General features: G+C 32.5%; 1 pseudogene across 1 annotated transcript; it reads left to right on the top strand.

The window, feature by feature from the left end:
* Positions 1-7,742: 7,742 nt before the first annotated feature.
* LOC125575288 lies at positions 7,743-12,476 on the top strand (annotated as a pseudogene). Its single transcript, XR_007320536.1, has 6 exons — positions 7,743-7,846; positions 8,304-8,518; positions 8,613-9,074; positions 9,179-9,625; positions 10,274-11,020; positions 11,389-12,476. The product of XR_007320536.1 is annotated as a myrosinase-binding protein 2-like (transcript).
* The last annotated feature ends 201 nt before the right edge of the window (positions 12,477-12,677 follow it).

The following is a 12,677-nucleotide window of genomic DNA, read 5'->3' as shown; positions in this document are numbered from 1 at the left end:
AGTAGATTAGGTATGTGCATATGTTTCATTACACTCCTTGTCATCTCTAAAGCGTACGGTTACGTCGTTCTACCACACCATTCTGTTGCGGCGAGTAAGGAGCTATTAACTTTCGTTGGATTCCATTCTTGTCGCAGTAATCTTGAAATTCATTGGATACAAATTCGCCTCCTCTATCTGTTCGAAACATCTTAACCTTGCTTTGTGTTTCTTGCTCGGCAAGTAGTTTGAATTGTTTAAATTTTTCAAACGCCTCGCTCTTTTCCTTTAGAAGTATTGTCCACATATATCGAGTGTAATCGTCTATGAGTACAAATATATATATCTCCTTTTAGCCGGTGTTGGTGGTGAGATCGGGCCACAAAGATCTCCGTGAACCACTTCAAGTGGACTAGAGGCTCTAAAGGTTGTTGCTTGAAGGTAGGGTTTCCTAGCTTGCTTACCAAGTAAACAGGACACACAAGTTTCCTTCTTGATCTCCACGTTAGGTATGCCGATAACAAGATTCTTATTCACCATTAGCTTCAGTGTATTGATGTTTACATGACCAAGCCGAGCATGCCAGAGGGATGACTCTGTTATAGATTCAATTTGCAGACATTGCATGCGATCGACGACCAAACAAACCTTGTAAAGCCGGTTTTGAGTTCTCTTAGTACGAACCATCACTCCTCCGTTTCTATCAAATAGCGTTAATGTATCATCTTTCATACGAACCTCGCATCCAACTTCAGTAGCTTGCCCCAAGCTAACGATGTTACTTCTCAGTCCCGGTATATTGTAAACATTACTCAAATCTTCTTATCTCCTCCTTCGAAGATGAAATGAATCGATCCTTTTCCTCTTATGTTGATTCTTGAATTGTCTCCAAATCTTACCTTACCGGTAATGGTTTCATCAAGTGTGGAGAAGAAAGATCGATTTCCACACATATGGTTACTAGCACCATTGTCAAGATACCATACATTCTCTGTATCTAAGTCAGCTTCAAAGACCGCAGGGTTAACCTTATTCTCGTTGAGATAGACTATTTCGTGAACCATCAATTCATCGGCTTCCTGAGTCTCTTCATCCTTCTTCTCGACCGTCTCCTGGAGCTTACGTGCTTTGTCTGGACAGTCGGAGGCGTAATGGCCTAGCTTATCACACTTGAAGCATGTGATGTACGAAGTATCTCCGCTTAGTCGTTGTCTATAGGCTTCTCTCTGACTCTGGAATGAAGATCCGGAGCGGCCACGTCCTCGTCCTCGCCAGTTTGAACGACCGCCTCGCCCTTGGCCTCGTCCTCCATAATTTTCTTGATTTGTATCAGCATACATAAGTTTCCCTTGATCATCATGAGAGTCTTCTTCTTCGTCTTCAGTGACTCTCTCTTCATACGCTTTCAATCGTTCAACTATATCTTCGAAACTGGTGGTATTAAGGTCCAAGACTTGCTCAAGAGATGCAACCATATGAATATATTTCTTCCTTGGCAAGCTTTTAGGAACTTCTTTACCAGTTTAGGTTCTTCAATCATCTCGCCTAGCGATGCAGACTTTGAGGAGATCTCCGAAAGTTTACCGACAAAAGTATCAATTGTATCACCGTCTTTCATCTTGAGTCTATCAAATTCTGCCATTAGGGTTTGTAACCTAGCTTCCTTGACTCTTTCTGCTCCAATGTGCCTTGCCTTTATCGCATCCCAAACCGCTTTTGATGTTTCTATGTCGCCAACCTGTAAAACTAAAGCCTCCTGTATGGACTGAAACAACAACGCAATAGCCATATTGTTCTTCTTCTCATCTTTGGATCTTGGGTCGATTGTTTCTCATACTTCACTGACTTTGAGCGCAATCTTCATCCGCATAGACGAGACAGTGTAGTTTGAAGATGTTAGCATTGGGAATTTGATGGAAGTAGGTTTTGTATCTTTGTGCATGGCGATTTCGTCTTTGTCGTCTCCCATGTTTGTTGAATACGATTTTCAAGTTGCTTTGCCTGTCTCTGATACCAAATATAGAATCACACAATCGATATCAATAAGAAGTCTTTCTCTTATTCAATCAATCAAGTTCTCAATCACAATATCAAAATCAATCCAAAAGCTCATAGCATACGTCTACACTTGACATTGCTTTTATAACCACAAAACAAATCCTATTACTAATTGTAAAACGTATAAATATTATGATCCTTATCTTTATAAGATCACAATCTAACTAGGAATGGAAATAACTTGCATCTTAAGTTTCTTTCAAGCTAACTCCAACAAAAAAAGGGAAAAAAAAATGTGCTTCTTTATTAATGATTTTTGTTTTCTTAAATTTCCCACGTCAGCTTTTCTTTTTACATAAACTTGCATATACACTTAAGATTTTTTGGTTATTTAGATGTTATTGGATAGGTCATGGACTTGAGTGATCTTAAGACAGTTCAATGCTCTGGCAAAGAAAAAAAATTGAGTTCACGTTAAGGAACGTATAGTAAGTGGTTTCTTTACTTTTTATTATTTTACCTTGCAATAACTTAAACGTAATAAGTTCATATACTTAACATTTGGTAATTTTACAAATCAATATAATCATTTAAAGTTTCATTTGATATTCGATCTAATAAAAACAAATAGCTTTTTGCAAAATTAATAAAAGTAATCGACAAAGAATATCCGCGCCTGAATCAAAATCTACTATTCTTTCTTTTTTTGTCAACTCTAGTATTCATTTATTGTGGAATAACTTTTCATCAAAACTTTAACCAAAAGAAATCTTTCACAGAAATGAAATTTAATTCTGGTTTTAGGGTTTGGTAAAAATTTCATGTTACATGCTGATGAAAATCTAGTTTTGTAAACCAAATGTGTCATCTCTCTTTTTCTGCTATTATTAGATTTAGGCTAATGTGAAGATGTGCTTATAATCTGAATCTCATATTCTTTGTTCCCCCTGGTATGAGTTGATCCAAAGCTTCCTACTCGTTATTTTCTAAAACACTTAGCTTCTTATTTCTTACTTTACTTTCCACACATAGATTTGTACTTGTTTAAAAGACTTAATTAGGGTATTAAGCAAATGACACCGTACTTGAATATGCTTACTTCTTTCATGTTGAACACCATTTTCAGAAAATTTGATTCTAAAACTGTTGAAGGTAATAGCATTTCACTCTTTAACATTTTCCATACTTTCTAGATTATTTTTCAGCAAACTGCTTGATATCTTCTGGAATATATATTTTTGTGCATATGTGTGATCAAGATTTTCACGAAATTTAAAAAATTAAATGTAGAAAACTAAATCCTATATGGGGTTTATTAGATTTTTGTTTTTCTTAGAATTGGTGGCCTTTAGGTGGATTATGAAGACGTTTGGGTGATTTTGGTGGAATTTAAAAATAAAACTAAAAGTCTATTGGAAATTTAGTAAGATATATGTATAAATTTTGGATGATTAGTAATGAAAATGAGAGAAAATGAGAAATTTTTTTGAAGAAAAGTTATTTGAATTACATATTTTTAAAAACAAAATGATATTATCCTAAATATACCTGAAGAAATTTAAAGGTAATTTTATGATCTGTTTCCAACTTTTACCAATTATCTAAAATGATATATATTTTTTTATTCTCAAATGTAGTTTTCTGTAGAAACGAAAAGTTGATATTGACATTATTTCAAATTTTGGCTTCCAATGAAGTTTTTTCCACATTTTAATTTTTTTTAAATGAAACTTAAACTTAAAACAAATATTAAAGATAATTCAAATATATAAAAGATTGTATCTCAGTTCATTTATTTTGACTATAAATTATTTATATAATATATGTAAATTTTATTTGATAGATTTTACTGGTGAAAATTCTTATTTTTAGTTGTGGTTTTAAAGAAATGTTTCTTTTTAACTGACCCAAAATTCGTGGTTAAACATAAAACTATTTTTTGACTTTTTGTCACGTTCACCCTACAGGAAAATATCATTATTTATTTTATTTTATTTTTCAAATGTATTAATTTTAATCAAAAATACTTATCTTCGTCACTTATTCATGGAAATATCATTTTCTTCGATATCACCATCCACCCACTAACAAGTAACAACCAAAATCTAAATGCACTACAAATCAATTTATGCATCTTTTATCTCCTTTCTTACACATTAAACTCATTTATCTTGAATTCCTCTCTAATTTCATCCTAAAAGTCAAAATTTTGGATTCAAGATTACTATTTTATTGAAGTTACTCAATTTTGATGAATCTTGGTAAAAAACGAGTGGATATCTTGATGTTTGGAGAAGATAAACACGAACTCTCATCAGATCTGTGTATGATATATGAATTTTCCAGATCTATTTTGCGTGACTGAAAAAGCTTCTAGAATTTTTTTATTTTTTTTTGACAACAAGACATTCACGGATTCATATTGACTGTGTAAATCAAAACGGTAACTCCGCATCCATGTAAACGACGATAGCATCCATGTAAGCTATCCGTCCGTTGGTTCTCCGTTCGAGGTACACGAACGATGTCGGAGTTTTGCATATCTAAATTTTTTTTTGTAACAAAAAAAAAATTGAGTAGACTTACCGAAACGTCATCGTAAAAGCGAGGTTGTTTTTGTAACTGACCGAAATCTACAGAAATTTAAATTATCATAGAAAACTACAAACTAGTCTACCGTGAGGAAACTACATTTATCATATTGCTCTCTCTGTTGCAAACTTCACATTTGAATAGGTTTTGTTTTTCATTATAAATTAAATGGATACAATGATTTTAATCAAAGTCTTACACAAAATGATAAACATAAATTCAACCAGTTCTAATTAAGAAATTATTTGGGAATATTAGTGGTAGATTGTCAATCCCAAAATAAGAAAATACAGTTCAAGATCGTTGATGCCGCTTAAGGAAGTGATAACCCAACCGGTCATCTTTGTATCTTAACGTGAGTTTAAATAAAGAAAAAATGTGACATCGACTAACGGACACAAAATAAAACAAGAAACATTATTTTGCTGTCTTGCATGATCAACCTGTATTACATGCAAGTATGCAACATACACCCTATTCTTTACGTCAGTCTCAAGTTCGGTCAATTATGTACTTATGCATACAGTTATCCGCACTTTTAGAAGCACTACAAACAATAAATAGTGAGGATGATTAGTTAAACTTTATCTGATTTTTTTAGTTTATTTATTTTTAAATCATAAAATTTTACCAATTATTATTTATATCTATACTATTAAAACATAATCATTCATATGAATATGTCCTAATTTTTGAGTTATTTACAAAGTCATGTCACTACTATTTAATTTTTAATTTTAAAATTATTTATTTAAATTAATCAAAGAAATATTTCCAATAAACGTTTTTGGAAACTTTTTTTCACACCCATTAATGTTGACTAAAAAATATTAATGTTGTCTAATCTATACTATTAAAGTAAAATTCCTCATAGAATTATGCCATAATATTTTAAGTTATTTACAAAGTCATGCCACAACTATTTAATTTTTAATTCTAATATTATTTATTTAAACTAATCAAAGAAATATTCTCAATAAACGTTTTTTGAAACTTTTTTTCACCCCATTAATGGTGTCTAAAAATATTAAGATTGCCTAAAAAATATTGAATCATTAATGCAACATAATTTGGGTAGTAATATATCCCTTATTATTCTTATTAACTTTTCATTTTGTGTATTAAAATATTTTACCAAAATATCTCCGTAATTATATATCCTCTTATTATTCTCATCCACCAAAATATTTTGCATACCCTTTAATGATGTCCATTTATTTAATATTGAACTTTTTTTTTTATTTTCTGTTTAGAAGTTTAATAATACCCATTGAGAAAAAAATTGATCTTGAATTATTATCCTAATTATTTTTAAATAAATGTAATTTTTAAATCCAATCTTAACAAATTGTACAAATCTATTTCTATAAACTTATATTATTAAAACATAGATATTAAAATTAATTTTATTACTACATATTATATTATGAATTATATACATTTCAATAACTGATATATCATTATTTAGTAAAATAAATAAAATAAAATTATATTTTATATCAATATATTAAATCAAATGGGATTACATATCGATCCTTCGTCGGTTTAATCGGTTAACTTTCGGTTTTAGCGGTTTTTTGCTAGTTTTATCGGATTATCAGTAGTTCTTAAAACCCAAACACCAGTATACATCAGATCACATGGTTTAGCAGTTCAACCTGTAAGGAATATTTTATTTCCCTATTATATGGTCTTATAGTTATCCGTTTTCTATTGAAATATTGCTATTTCTTAATATATTTCGTGACCAATGAAATTGGAAATAAAAGAGTAATTCCTAATTTATCTCTATCTTGATGGACGGTTGAGATTAATCTAAACGAAACCCTAAAGAGGAATTAGGTCCTCTCTCCACCTATAAATACATATCTTTAGACCATCATAAAAATATCCTAAAAGCAACAACTAACGTCATAGGTGAGGCAAGAGAAACCTAAGAGTTTCTAAGAAGAGATTAAGATGTTCATTTTCCATTCAGGATTCAATCCATCCAGGAAGATTCTCAGGCAAAATGAATCCAGGTAACTCTATAAACATTCATATAATTTTATTATGTGATTAACCTAGATGTTTAAAGATCTTAAGGTTCATGTAAATTTAACTTACATAACCAATGATTCGGGTCTTCTATAAAAGCGGCTGATTCAAATACAAAATGTTTAAATAAAAAAAATCCTTTTAAACTAACAAAACAGTTGAAACATTATTAATGAGAATTTTATCATAAAATCTAGTTTAGCTTTTAAAGTTTAAATCCTACATCAAAACCATTATATTTGTCAATAATGATTTAACTTTATTTTATCTATAGCAAAAAAATGTTCTTATGTAAATTATCCAAAAATCTGGATCTTTATTATTTAAACTGTAACATATGTAAAATGATAAATCATGTATAATACCAAATAAATTAGATAATTACATATTAATTTTTTTACTATTTAGATATTAATTTTATTAAAAAATTTAAAATTTACATACTTTTATTTAATTTTGAACAATTTTATAAAATATAAAAAATTTAAATAACATAAATTTCATATATATATATTACATTAAATAATAGTAAATTTTGATAATTTATATTTTACTTATTCATATAAAGTATTGAATTGATATAAAATAATTATTTTGTATATACATCACATATCTCCAATGTTAATTGATTTTAATATATCTACGACAAAACATTACAGTTACGATCAATATAATTAGTTACAACAAAAGTGTTTACCAAAAATTCTACATCAATAAATTTACAGCTACAGAAAAATCACCTACATCATAAATTTTACAGTTAAATTTCTACATGTAATTGTTAATAATTATAAACTTCAATTAATCCGATTTAAAGTAATAAAATTGTTATGATGGTTACTGAATGCAAAGAATAATCTTTCTAAATACCATACTTAAAGAAATTATGAATTTGAAGGACAATAAAAGCAGTTTTTTCAATCTTAAATTAGAAAATTTTCATATGAAAAAACAGCCGTAGATGATAACGAAGAAAAATAAATATTAAAAAGCAAACCGTGATTAAAAGAAAATATCTGAGATGTGTGGTCGAGGATGTGTAACGTCTGAAAATGACCAAAAAAAGTATTTGGATACACATAATCCCATATCACTCATCACACCTCTTAACCTAGGACTAACACGTCCCTCAAGAGTCAGGTCTCTCTCTCTATATATATATGTCTCTCTCTCTATGTTAGCAGAAGTTCGTCACAGACTCACAGTTTTCCAGCTTTTATAATCCCATATCACTCTAGAGGCAGGTCTCTCTCTATATATATATGTGTGTTTCATTATATATGTTAGTAGAAGTTCCTCATAGTTTTCCTGTTTTCAAGTATGTAAGAGCAGTTTCATTGGAAAAGTTCTTAATTGAGTATATCACGATAACGAAAAAAATAATAGTTATACTAATTTATTATTGAGGTTTTTAAATGTTGAGATTCTTATAAAAAATGCTTTAACATTTAAAATCTTTAATTCATTTAAATATACTAGTTTTTTAAGTTTTTGTGAGATACACAACATTAAGAATTTTTTAGTGGACGTGCTCTGACTAAGACTAAAGAAGTATGCATGTACAATCATGTCAAAGACTAATAAAGACATATAGCCATTGTCTTGTAAAATTATTACCAACGATGGAACCTGAGAAAGTTTCGACAGGAACAATGTTTGTTATTGTGTTTTTGAAAGAAGAAATTCATTTTATTCAGGTTTTCGTTACAAGATGGGCACAATGTCTGAAAGAGTGGGAGCGATGGGTGGCAACATGGGCATCCCATTTGACGATGGTGTTTTCGATGGCGTGGGGAAAATAATTGTCGGAAAAGACTGGGACTGTGTTTCTTATATGAAGATTGAGTACGAAAATAGTGACGGAAATTTTGAAACCCGTGAACATGGAACGATTCGCGGGGGACTTCAAGAGGTAATAGATCCTTGCTTTGTTATTCTTCAATATGTTCTTATCAAACCTTTATTGCCTTGTACATTTGTTGTTTCTAATGGAAAATAAAATACAGTTCACGGTGGATTATCCGAGTGAATATATCACATCCGTTGGTGGAAGGTACGAACACGTTCCGAGATATGGAACCGTGCTTATTAGATCGTTAATCTTCAAAACCTCCGGTGGAAGGACCTCTCCGATACTCGGCTATACGACATCATTTGGACATCCAGCTGGGAGAGAATTCATGCTGGAGGGTAAAAATGGTGGAAGGCTTCTAGGTTTCCATGGACGTTCTGGTCAAGCTCTTGATGCCATTGGACCTCACTTCTTCGCTGTGAACTCTCCTCTTAAGCACTTTAACCGCGAAGGTGGGAATGGAGGTAGTGCTTGGGATGATGGCGCTTTCGATGGTGTTAGAAGAATACTCGTTGGACTAGGTGGAAGGTTTATAAGTTTTCTCAGGTTTGAGTATGCAAAAGGCCAAAGAATGGTGCCACATGCTCATGGGAAGAGGCAAGAGGTTCCACAGGAGGTATTAGTTGTTGACATAAATATATGTGCAACTGTGTAGTTGTATGTTTGATGAAATTTATTTTTATTTTTTAAACATTTTGGTTTTAAACATTTTGGCTGCAGTTTGTGGTGGATCATCCTAATGAACATATTACGATAGTGGAGGGAACCATCGATGGCTACCTTACATCGCTTAGGTTTAAAACATCAAAAGGAAGAACCTCCCCTGCTTTTGGCAATGTGGTTGGCAGAAAATTTGTGTTTGAGGAAAAAAAATTCAAGCTTATCGGGTTTTCTGGTCGGTCTGGTGATGTTATTGATGCTCTTGGTGCACACTTTGGCCCTTATCCAGCTCCTACCCCAGCTCCTACTCCATCTTCCGCTACCTCAAAGATGGGACCGCTTGGTGGTAACAAGGGAAATACATTCGACGATGGTATTTTGGACGGTGTGAAAAAAATAACCATTGGAGCAGATGAATACAGTATAACTTTTATCAAGATCGAATACGAAAAGAAAGGAAAAGTCGAAATCCGTGAACACGGGACGAAGCGCGGAGAACTAAAACAGGTCAAAATATATAATCATCATATGTGTTTAATTAGATAAACTCTAAATTAGTACTAAAATAAGTTGTTCAAAAATAATACATATATAAGAATTTTTGTTTTTAAAAGAGTATTAAACTAAATGCAATAAAATACATATATTTTAGGATTAAAGTTTCACGATTTAGAATTTAGATCTTATGGGTTTTTTTTTATATTTTTGACGTCAAAAAACCATTCTATTATTGAAACTTGATGTGGTCTGGATAACCAATAAAATGTAACTCTCTATGGAAAGATCTAGCAGTATTAGCTAAAAAATCTGAAATCTGATTGCGCGCTCGTGAACATGAATGAAAAGAATTTAGATATTTAGGAATTAGAATTTAGAGTTTATGATATATAATTAAAGAATTTGAAAAGAAGGATTATAAACTTTATTTTCTTTAAAAATAATTTTTAAGATAAATATTTTAAATATTTATTTGTATTAAATGTATTACTCCTATTTGTTAAAGATAGTTTCGTCTTTTAACTTTTTAATAAATGCTACTTTGTGATTTTTTATTTGCTTTTCTTTTTTACTATTTAAGAGATTGTCACTTTTTAATTTGTTAATATTAAACTGGTTCGCTATTAATTAACTGTTTCTAATTAAAATGAAATGCAGTTTTTTGTGGATTATCCGAATGAATATATCACAGCTGTTGGTGGAAGCTACAAGCATATTTTCAACTACGATACAACGCTTGTTAAATCACTCTACTTTACAACTTCTAAAGGCTTTACTTCTCCATTGTTCGGGGAGATGATGGGAACAGAATTCGAGTTCAAAGGCGAAAATGAAGGAAAGCTTGTTGGATTCCATGGACGTGGTGGTTATGCTATTGATGCCATCGGTGCACATTTTGCTCAAGCTACAACCTCTTCTTCATCTTCTCTCATCAAAATGGAAGCTGTAGGAGGAAAGGGTGAAGAAACATTCGACGATGGTTCTTTTGATCATGTAAGAAAAGTTTCTGTTGGTCAAGGAAATTCCCATATATCATATATCAAGTTCGAATACGAAAAAGACGGCAGAAGAATAACACATGAGCACGGACAAAGGACATCTCGAGGAACCGAGATATTCGAGGTTGGTCAAGACGATGGCATCACATCTGTGAAAGCTTACTACGAAAAACTCGATGGCTCGAAGACAGAAACTATAACGCATCTTGCATTCAAGACTCTGAAGGGCATAAACTCTCAGCCGTTTGGAAAGACCCCTGTTATTGTAAATGATCGTACCAAATTGTCCTTGCTCGAAGGTGGCAAAATCACTGGTTTTCATGGTAGTTCAAGCGACGTTCTACATTCTATCGGAACTTATATTTCAGTTTCTCCTCGGACGATGTTGCATGGCAAGTGGATCAAGGTACGTACGTAGTATGGATTGGTCGGGAAATTTAGTTTTTGGTCGGGAGATTTCATAATTCATTTATTTACATTCAATTTTGAATTTAAAAAAATTAATATATATTTTCTTCTATTCCAAAAGATATAAAAAGAATTAATATTTTGAAAATGAATCATATATAATTCTCTTATAGCTTAGTTACTTTAAGAAGGAACAATTTCAATTCGACTTTGGTTCTAAATTTTCGGATACATTTTGGTTCATAATTTTCGGATACAGCTTGGTTCAATTATTATATTGCTAGACCTAATGCGTAGTAATACATCTCGTGAACACACCATAGTACCATACTAATAAAAGAAACATGCGGTGACTCTTATTATTAGGTGGAGCAAAAAGGCAGGACTCCTGGACCAAGATGCTCTCACGATATAGCTATGGTTGGAAACAAAATGTTCGCTTTCGGAGGAGAGTTAAAGCCAAATTTTCACATTGATCGACACCTCTACTTTTTCGATTTAAAAAATCACAGATGGTCGATCGCTGATCCAAACGGTGACGTTCCGGAGCTCCCATGCTTAGGCGTTAGAATGGTAGCCATCGGCACTACACTCTATGTCTTTGGTGGCCGCGACGGCTTCCGTAATTACAACGGCTTCTACTCTTATGACACGGTTAAAAGGAGCTGGAAACTCATAACTCACGTTAATAAAGGACCTGCACCGCGTAGCTTCCACTCGATGGCTGCTGATGACAAAACGTTTACGTATTCGGTGGAGTGAGTATTAAGGAACGTGTCAACACACTTCATGCTTACAACATCATTGATCAGAAGTGGATTGAATTTCCGAATCCAGGAGAGTCTTGCAAAGCTAGAGGTGGAGCGGGACTCGCCGTTGTGAAAGGAAAGATTTGGGTTGTGTATGGGTTTATTGGGGAAGAAGTAGAAGATGTCCATTGCTTTGATCCAGTTGAAAGTAAGTGGACTAAAGTGGAAACACGGGGAGAAAAGCCGTGGGCGAGAAGTGTCTTTGCGCTGGCAGTTGTAGGGAAATATATAATAATATCTGGAGGGGAGATTGAGATGGACCCAAAGGCTCATTTGGGTCCGGGGTCATTGACCGGTGGGGCTTTTGTGTTGGACACTGAGACTTTGTTGTGGGAGAAACTTGAGGAAGGTCACAGCCCTCGTGGATGGATCGCATCCACGACTGCGTCCATCGATGGGAAAAAGGGGCTGTTGATGTATGGAGGGAAGGCTCCAACCAATGGTCGTTATGAGGACATCTATTTCTATGGCGTTAACTCTGCATAAGACCGCTCGTGTTGGTGAGTTTGGTGCATCATGGGGAGGGTCTCGTTTGCGACTTGTGAGACAAGAGAGTTACGAACTACTACTACTGCTCGTGTGTTTAATAATGTCATTTTCTGTGTGTTTGGTTTGTATGATGAATAAGAGCATAATTGCGATTTCAAATAATATATGTATATATATATATATATATATATATATATATATATATATATATATGTGTAAATAAATAAAAAGATGTTTGCAATCAATCATAACAGTTTTTTTATTGGATACCGTTTTTGGGTAGAGCACTTGTCAAGCTAATGTCTTTGTCATGATAATGATAATATCTTTGTCATGATATTGATAAAAAAATTTGGG

The sequence above is a fragment of the Brassica napus genome, chromosome C3 (assembly GCF_020379485.1).
Source record: "Brassica napus cultivar Da-Ae chromosome C3, Da-Ae, whole genome shotgun sequence".
Taxonomy (NCBI): domain Eukaryota; kingdom Viridiplantae; phylum Streptophyta; class Magnoliopsida; order Brassicales; family Brassicaceae; genus Brassica; species Brassica napus.
This window is presented reverse-complemented; position numbering and strand designations above follow the sequence as displayed.